Source organism: Meriones unguiculatus, chromosome 15, assembly GCF_030254825.1.
Source record: "Meriones unguiculatus strain TT.TT164.6M chromosome 15, Bangor_MerUng_6.1, whole genome shotgun sequence".
In the NCBI taxonomy this organism is placed as follows: Eukaryota; Metazoa; Chordata; class Mammalia; order Rodentia; family Muridae; genus Meriones; species Meriones unguiculatus.
Window position 1 is genome coordinate 68,824,810 of NC_083362.1, and position 8,026 is coordinate 68,832,835.

The following is an 8,026-nucleotide window of genomic DNA, read 5'->3' on the forward strand; positions in this document are numbered from 1 at the left end:
AGAAAATGAGGAAGATGGCACATGCCTTTAACTCAAGACATAGGAGGTAGAGAAAGAAAGTTCAAGGTCAGCTTTGTCTACAGGGGGAAGACTGTCTCAGAACTACAACAAAAGACACTGGGCTCCCATCCGCAAACTCATATTCATGATATATATGTGTGTGTGTATGTGTGTGTATATATGTATATGTATGTGTACATAAGTACATATGTATATGTGTGTGTACAATTTTATATATATATATGATTTCTGCTCTTGACTGTGAGTGTATTAGCTGCCTCAAGCTCCTGCCCTGTGGCTTCTGGACAGTGACTGAGCGAAACCTGACACTGTGAGCCAAATCTTTACTCTCTCCAGTTAGCTGCTTGGTCAGCCACAGGACAGGAAACTAAGATACTAGGTCATCCAGATGCACAGTATCATTCCAGAGGTACCAGATGCCGTTCTAGTAAGGAGAGGATCAAAATCTATGAAAGCGTGAGCTGGCAATATGGTTCAGCGTGCAAAAGGACTCGCTGGGCAAGCCTGAGGACCTGAGTTCAATCCCAGAACTCACGGTGGGAGGAAAGAATGGACTCTGAATGTTGCCCTTTGATGTCCATGTGTGTGTGCCATGGCACACGCATGAGCCTTCACGCTTACACACCATATAAAGACAGACAGACAGACATAATTAAAACTTTTTAAACTATTAAAGCAGTTTCAATAAGAGATGAATACGGTGAGAGGTAAGACCAGAGGACAGCAAGGGTAGAGAACAGACTGTATGGGCCTAGCAGCTCCATATAGAACAACTGTTCCAGCCTATCTGCTCAGCTCAGTTTCTCCTGGCTCAGCTGTCTTCCGACAATATCTTCTGCCCCAGCTGCCTTCCCTTCTCAAACTACGCGACATCCCTTTCTCAGACTCTGCTGGCGTTTTTTACAGCCTACACTGAAGGTCATGGGGTCAAGCAGTTCTAACAGCTAAGAACTCTTAAAGGGCCAGCTGGCTAGCAACAAGGTAAATCACGTTACAACTGTGAATTTGCTGTAATTCCCAGAAACCAATCCATAGACACAACAGGATTAAGGTTGGTTCATAGTTAAATTTCAAGGATCCTCCCTGACTCTGCCTCCCCGGAGCTAGGATGACAAGCACGTGCCACCATTCAGCATTTAAAAAAAAAAAAGCTATCATCTATATTTACTTAATTATGTGTGCATGTCGGGGGGGGGGTGGTACGTCACCATGTCGCCATGAATGTGTAGAGCTCAGAGTTTCAGGAGTCTGCTCCGTCCATCACGAAGGGTCTAACGTGCCTTTAACCACTAAGCCATCTCACCAGCCGGCACCCAGCTCTTGCCCCCCACCGCTGTGGGCTCTATAGAACTGAACTCAGGTCCTCATGCTTAGCATGTTACTGAGCCATGATTTGATTTTTTCTCAATTTGATTGTTTCTTCTTTGATGAAGAAAGAAAGAAAGAAAGAAAGAAAGAAAGAAAGAAAGAAAGAAAGAAAGAAAGAAAGAAAGAAAGAAAGAAAGAAAGAAAGAAAGAAAAGTTTGTGCCAGGGTTATAGTTGAGGTAGGGCACCTTGCAGCCTCGGAGCCCAGGCTGGGCTTAAAACAACCATTTTCATCATGTTTCAGGCTGGGGCTTGAACTAGCTCTCAGGCTGGGCCGGTCCTTTCTGCTCATTCCTGATCACAGCCTAAGAAAAGGAAGTTTGCTTATGGAGCTAGCCATTTTTGAATCCCTAGCTTAATTTGTAAACGCTAATGAGAGAAGCTACAGGCTGCTTCATGCAGATCTTTTTGGCGACCGCTGTCCACCAGGTCATTAACAAGTTTCTCAAAGACAGAAGGTGAGAGATCGGCGTGTTGTATGTCTGTGTGTGGGGTTCGTGTGCATGGGTTGCCCATCCATGTGTGTGCCCGTGCGTACGTGCAGGCCAGACACTGATGCTGGGTGCCTTTCCCGATCTCTCCCCACATTATTTCTGAAGGCGGGCAGGGTCTTGTTTCTTAAATAATTGATACATTTTCCTCATTTGATATTATGTTTTGCCTTCACTCAATGTCTGTGCACCATGAGTTTTGAGTACCCACAGTGGCCAGAAGAGGGCACCAGATCCCCTGGGAATGGAGTTTTAGTGTGTGTGTAGGCCACCATATGTGAGTACTGATTTTCGAAAGATGTATTTTATTTATGTGTATGTTTCTCACTCTTTCTCTCCTCCTCGCTCTTCCTCTATCCCTTTCCCTCTTCTTTCCTCCCTCTCCCCCTCCCTCTCTCTGTCTCTCTCTCTCTGTCTCTCTCCCCATCTCTGTTTCTGTGTCTCTTTGTGTATCTCTGTGTCTCTCTCTCTCATTTGTGTGTGTGTGTGTGTGTGTGTGTGTGTGTGTGTGCATCCCTTGGAGGCCAGAAGGAAATATTAAATGCCCTTGGAACTGGGTCTGTGCTTTTTTTTTTTAACAGATTTATTTATTATGTATACAGTCTGCATGTCTAGCTGCAGGCCAGAAGAGGGCAGCAACTCTCATTATAGATGGTTGTGAGCCATCATGTGGTTGCTGGGAGTTGAACTCAGGACCTTTAGGAAGTGCAGCCAGTTCTCTTAACCTCTGGGCCATCTCTCTCCAGCCCCAGCCTGTGCTCTTAACTGCTGACCTATCTCTCCAGCCCTGAGGCAGGGTCTCTTACTGAACCTTGCCCTTGCCCTGGCTGAGCAGAAAGCGCCAGTTTCTGCAAGTCCAGCGCTGGGATGCAGGAGCTGCCGTGGTGCCCAGCTCTACAGCTGGGTGCTGTGGCTCCAGACTCATGCCGTCCGGCTTGTCTGGCAGATGCTTTACTAGCTGACTCACCTTCCCAGCCCCCTAAGTATTTTTATCTGCTAGATGTTTCTGCGTCTATTATTGGACATGCTGTGGGGAGTTCTGTGATGCCACCAGAAATGAGGTAGAAATAAAGACACATCGTGTCTCCCAGTAAGCAAAACCCACAAAGGAAATAATTTACGCCTCTCCTCGTGAATGAAGAACGTCCCGTGGAGCACTCTAGATAACAATCGCCACAATATTAGGAAATTTGGGAAAACCGGAGGAGAGCTCTGACAGGAACTGTGGGGTAGAATCACAAGAGTCAGACGTCAAATGTCCAAAGGTTGCTTTAGTATAGGCTGGGGCACAGCCCAGGTCATCAGGCATGGGTAGCAAATACCTTTTACCACCAAGCCATCATGCTGGCCTGAAGGGTCTTTTTGAGAGAAGAAATGCCTGCAGCTGTTTAAAAAGCAAGCAAGGTGCACACGATACTCTACGAGACGTGCTGCTGCCTGCTCAGAAGAGATGAGAGGAAAGGACACATCAGGGGAAACACGTTTGTAACAAGCCAGTGAGAACTCATTGAGCTCCGTGAGTCATCTGGGCAGTCAGTCAATCGATAGGTAGTATTAAGCAACAGACATAACTACTGTGAGGCCAGTTAGCATGACCCTTGCCTGATGACCCCAGCTATGCCCCTAGGGCATAAAACATTAAACAGAAATACTTCACGTTTGAGTAGTGCCTGTATTCCGCAGAACAAAATGAACGATATCAAAATGAACATTAAAAAAAAAAAATCTTGTGAGGTTGCAGAGATGACTCAGAGGTTGAAAACACTCACTACTCCTGCGGAGTTTTGTTTCCAGTTCCAGGGGAGCTAACACTTTTTTTTTCCTGGCCTTCAATGACACACATGTGTATATGTACAGGCATTCACACAGAGAAACACAGATACGCACATAAATAAAAATGAACATTAAAAATGAACAGCCTTGGTTTTTGAGATGTGTTTATAAGCAGCGGCATGGGTGCCTTTAAGTTCAACGAACTTTGCCAACTGTGCGTTTTCCGAGTAACTATTACAGTCAGCCTCACAATCGAGATATAGAATATTTTCATCAGTCAAACTTTCTCTGATGGGACTGAAAGATGGCGCAGAGGTTAGGAGCTCTGCCTGCTCTTGTATGGGACACAAGTTTGGGTCCCAATGACTACACGGTACCTAACAACCATAGTTAAATCTAGGTCCAGAGGACCTGATACCCTCTTTGAGCACAAACCTGGTACACACACATACACACAGGAAAAATACTCATGCACATTAAAGAAAGAAAGAAGGAAAAAAGGAAGTAAGGAGAGAAGAAAGAAAGCTCTCTGACGGGACAGGGGAGGCAGTCAAAGAAAGCCACTTTGTACCTAAGCCTCAGTTTGCTTGCCAGGCCTCAGGCAGTAAAAGAAGAGAATTCTCTCCTGTACGTCGTCCTCTGACTTTCACACATGCATCATGGCATGTGCCATCTCTCCTCATATAACATAAAGAAACACAACTAAAAACAGCTCAGACAAGCTCTTGGGAGCTTGAGGTAGGTGGGTTGTGGTAAATTTTAATCAACCTGGGCTACAAATGAGTATTGGGGCAACTGGGGTAAAGGGAGACCCTGTTTCAAAACCAACAAACCATTATAAATTGTAGCTTTGATGATGTTTTACTCGCTAAATGTTGTCTGTATTTCCTAAAGCCACGGATTCCATCATGTGACCACAGGACGATCACCAGAAGCAAGCATTTGCTCTGAACGGTGCTATCCTATTCTCTGCAGACCTCACTAAGTTTTGTCGGTGCTATCTTTTATAGCAAAAGGAACCCAAAGTTTGAATTCCATCACCTTGTGGTGTCCTGGGGTCCAGGACAAGTGAGTCCCCATCTCACAACACGGGGTGGTTGCTGTACACACTGCTCAGTTCCCTCGGGTTTGTGTGCTCACTCAAGCTGGGCTCAAGGGAGTCCCTTTAGACAAGACTGTCACAGGAGGGATGCAGAGTCCTTCCAGTACCTCCTGTTAGGAGACACCTGAAGCTGACCGGTCACAATGCAGCAAGGTTAACTTTGGCCGTGTGGATATGGAGTTGTCTGCCAGGTTTCCCCATGGTGAAATTACTGCTTTATTCTCCATAATTACAGTGTGTCTGTGTGTGTGTGCTTTGAGCTCCACTACATTCTTTAGCATCTATATTTGTGGGTTGTTGTTTTTGTTTGTTTATTTGTTTGGGTTTTCTTTTGTTGTTGTTGTTTCAAGATTTATCATGTATACAGTATTTGCCTGCATGTGTGCCTGCAGGCCAGAAGAGGATATCAGATCTCATTAGAGATGGTCATGAGCCACCATGTGGTTGATGGGAATTGAACTCAGGACCCCTGGAAGAGTATCCAGTGCTCTTAACCTCGGAGCCGTCTCTCCAGGGTTTCTCTGTGTAGCCAGAGCTGTCCTGGAACTCCTGGAACTCACTCTGTAGAACAGAGATCCACCTGCCTCTGCCTCCGGAGCATCAAAGGCATGTGTCACCACCTCCCTGCAGCATCTATATTTGTGAGCTTTCTTCTTCTATGGGAGAAGAAAAGAAAAAACAAAACAAAACAGAACAAAAAAACATTGCAATTGGCCAGACCCAAGGAAGTGGAAAGTGGAAACTGGCCTCTGCCAAATGTTTTGTTGCGCTCTACAATCTGGTGGAGAGAAACAGACAAGAACTGTTTCAGGGCTGGCGACAGGAATGTCTGTCTCTGAAAGGCTTTTCTGGGGTCTTCTTGCTACTCTGCCTCGTGGCCCGGCAGCTACTATAGTTGGCTGCTTATCACTGACATTTAGCTTTCTCAGCCCTTGGGGATTAACTCGGATGTGGTCATTCTGAGCTTAGGAATTTGGGGAGGGTTAGTTATTTTAGTAAGAATTCCAGCAAAACACATAAAAGTACTGGAAAAAAAAATAAGCTCTCATTCCCTACTTAAGACTTAAACAAAAGCTTTCTGATTGAGGCTCTCTAGCATATAACAAAACCCATTCTAAATTGTTGACAAATGCATTTCTCCCATCCATGTACTAACTAGGCAAGCTACCTCAAATCAGGTGTGTTTGGGGTGGCATGGCTATCGACTGACAAACATATTTTTAAGAAACATAGCGTTGGTTGTTCATTTACATCATTTTCAACTGGTTGTCTTTTTATCCCTCATTGACTATTTCACCCTTTTGTACACCGGTGACATATACTAGTAAGGCCTTGGCTTTTACCACAATAATTTCCCTTCTGGGTTAACTGTTCTTGGATGAACATTCCTGGCAGCAAGTCATGTGATAAGCAATGGGTAGGAGCTATGTTCATTATCCAAACTCATCTTCTACCGTATCTATTTCTTTTGTTTCTCTAGAAGTGTGGGAAAAGGTGCCACACATATTTCTCAGTGCCAGGCTGTTCCCACTCAAAGGGGGAGGGGCAGGCTCTAAAAGTTTACTCAGCGCTGCAAAGGCTTTCGCATGTTTACGTGTGCTGAGGCACAGGGTGTTCTGGTTCCAGGTGTCTTCAGTCTTGTGTCTTGTGCGATAGGCAGTGAAGGTTTGAGAGGACCCATGGCTGAGCAGTTGGTCTCACCGAGAGACTGTGGCTTCCTGCTTATTGTCAGGCATGAACAGACCAGAGGAAGCAGAGGAAGCTGCCACCTGTTTGCTCCTTTCTTTCTTTCTTTCTTTTTTTAGGTATATTATTATTATTATTTGTGTGTGTGTGTGTGTGTGTGTGTGTGTGTGTGTGTGTGTGTGTCTGTCTGTGGGTATGTGCACATGAGTTTAGGCTTCTGTTCCACTTGGCTCAAATCTTTTGTTCTGCTTCTGTGATCCCTTTCTAAAGACTCTCCCATCACGTCCTCCATCTTGGTGCAGCCCAAACCTCTTGGGATTTGTTTCCGCCTTACTCATTTCTCAGGACAACTCTCCAAAGGCTTCGTGCACCTTGGTTAAGCTGTTAACATGGCTGCCTGTGGATCTAGAATTCTCCCCAAATCAGAAAGTTTATTATTTACTTTTTGTTGTTGTTAAGACAAGGTCTCATACAATTCAGGCTGTCCTCAAACTATCTAGATAGTCCCAGATCATCTTGAATCCCTGATTCGCCTGCCTCTAATTTGCAGGCTCTTCAATTATGGTATGTACCACCAAGCCCAGCTTTGAAGTTTAGAGATGATAATGTGATAGTATTTTTAAAAGTAGCTATGTCCCTGACCATCTATTCTACAATTTTTGGTACTTTGAAGTTTGACATTACTTTATGAAGCAAACAAAAGCATGGAGCCCAAGGCAGTAATCCCAGATTTCAGACACTGAGGCAGGAGGATAACAAGTTTGAGACCAGCCTGAGGATACAGAATGTGTCCAAAAACAAAAACGAAGAAAACAAAGTCAGACTCAGGTAAAGTGTCCCTTTTCACTTTTTTATTTTTACTCCTAAATACTTTTTTGTTTTGTTTTGTTTTGTTTTGTTTTTGTTTTACTACAAAAGTTTATTACAATGTACAATAGGCTCCAGGATAACACTTCATTCTGGTTGTAGGTGGCAAAGATTTTATGGCAGGAGATCCAGATGTTTAAATAGGAATGGAAGAGGGTCACCATCACCTCAGATACGAGGAATAGCTTACTTTTTGCCAGCTTTCTTAATTCCACCTGTGGCCAGGGGCCCCTTCCCCATCGCCTTGGCTTTCAGCTCCTCCAGTTTCTTCTGCTCCTCTTTCTGTTTCTGCTTGAAAGTCTTATCCTCCTCATCCATCTCCTTGGCCTGCTTCTTGAGCTGTTTCAGGGGCTTCTTTTGCCACCTTCGTGGCCAGACATGGTGCTGACAGCCCCTTCACCAGTCCCTGATCCCAAGCCCTTAATACTCTTTTTAATCTTTTTTCTTTTTTCTGAAACAAGAAGTACAATTGTATCATTTCATCCTTTCCTTCCTTCAAGCCCTCCCATGAACCTCTTTCCCCTTGTTCTCTCTCAAATTCATGGCCTCTTTTTAATTGTTTTAAATATATATATAATTATATGTACGACAGTGCTAAATAAATAAACGCAATCTGCTTAGTCTATACATGTTCCTCGTATGTACATGATTTCAGAGCTGACTGCTTGGTACTAGATAACCGACCCCGACTGCTCTTTCTCAGCTCCTACAGCATGGAAT

At 44.5% G+C, this 8,026-nt stretch overlaps 1 pseudogene; it reads right to left on the reverse strand.

Annotated features, from left to right (window-relative positions):
- Window positions 1-7,362: 7,362 nt before the first annotated feature.
- LOC110563250 (translation machinery-associated protein 7-like) lies at window positions 7,363-7,686 on the reverse strand (annotated as a pseudogene).
- Between the last annotated feature and the right edge of the window lie 340 nt (window positions 7,687-8,026).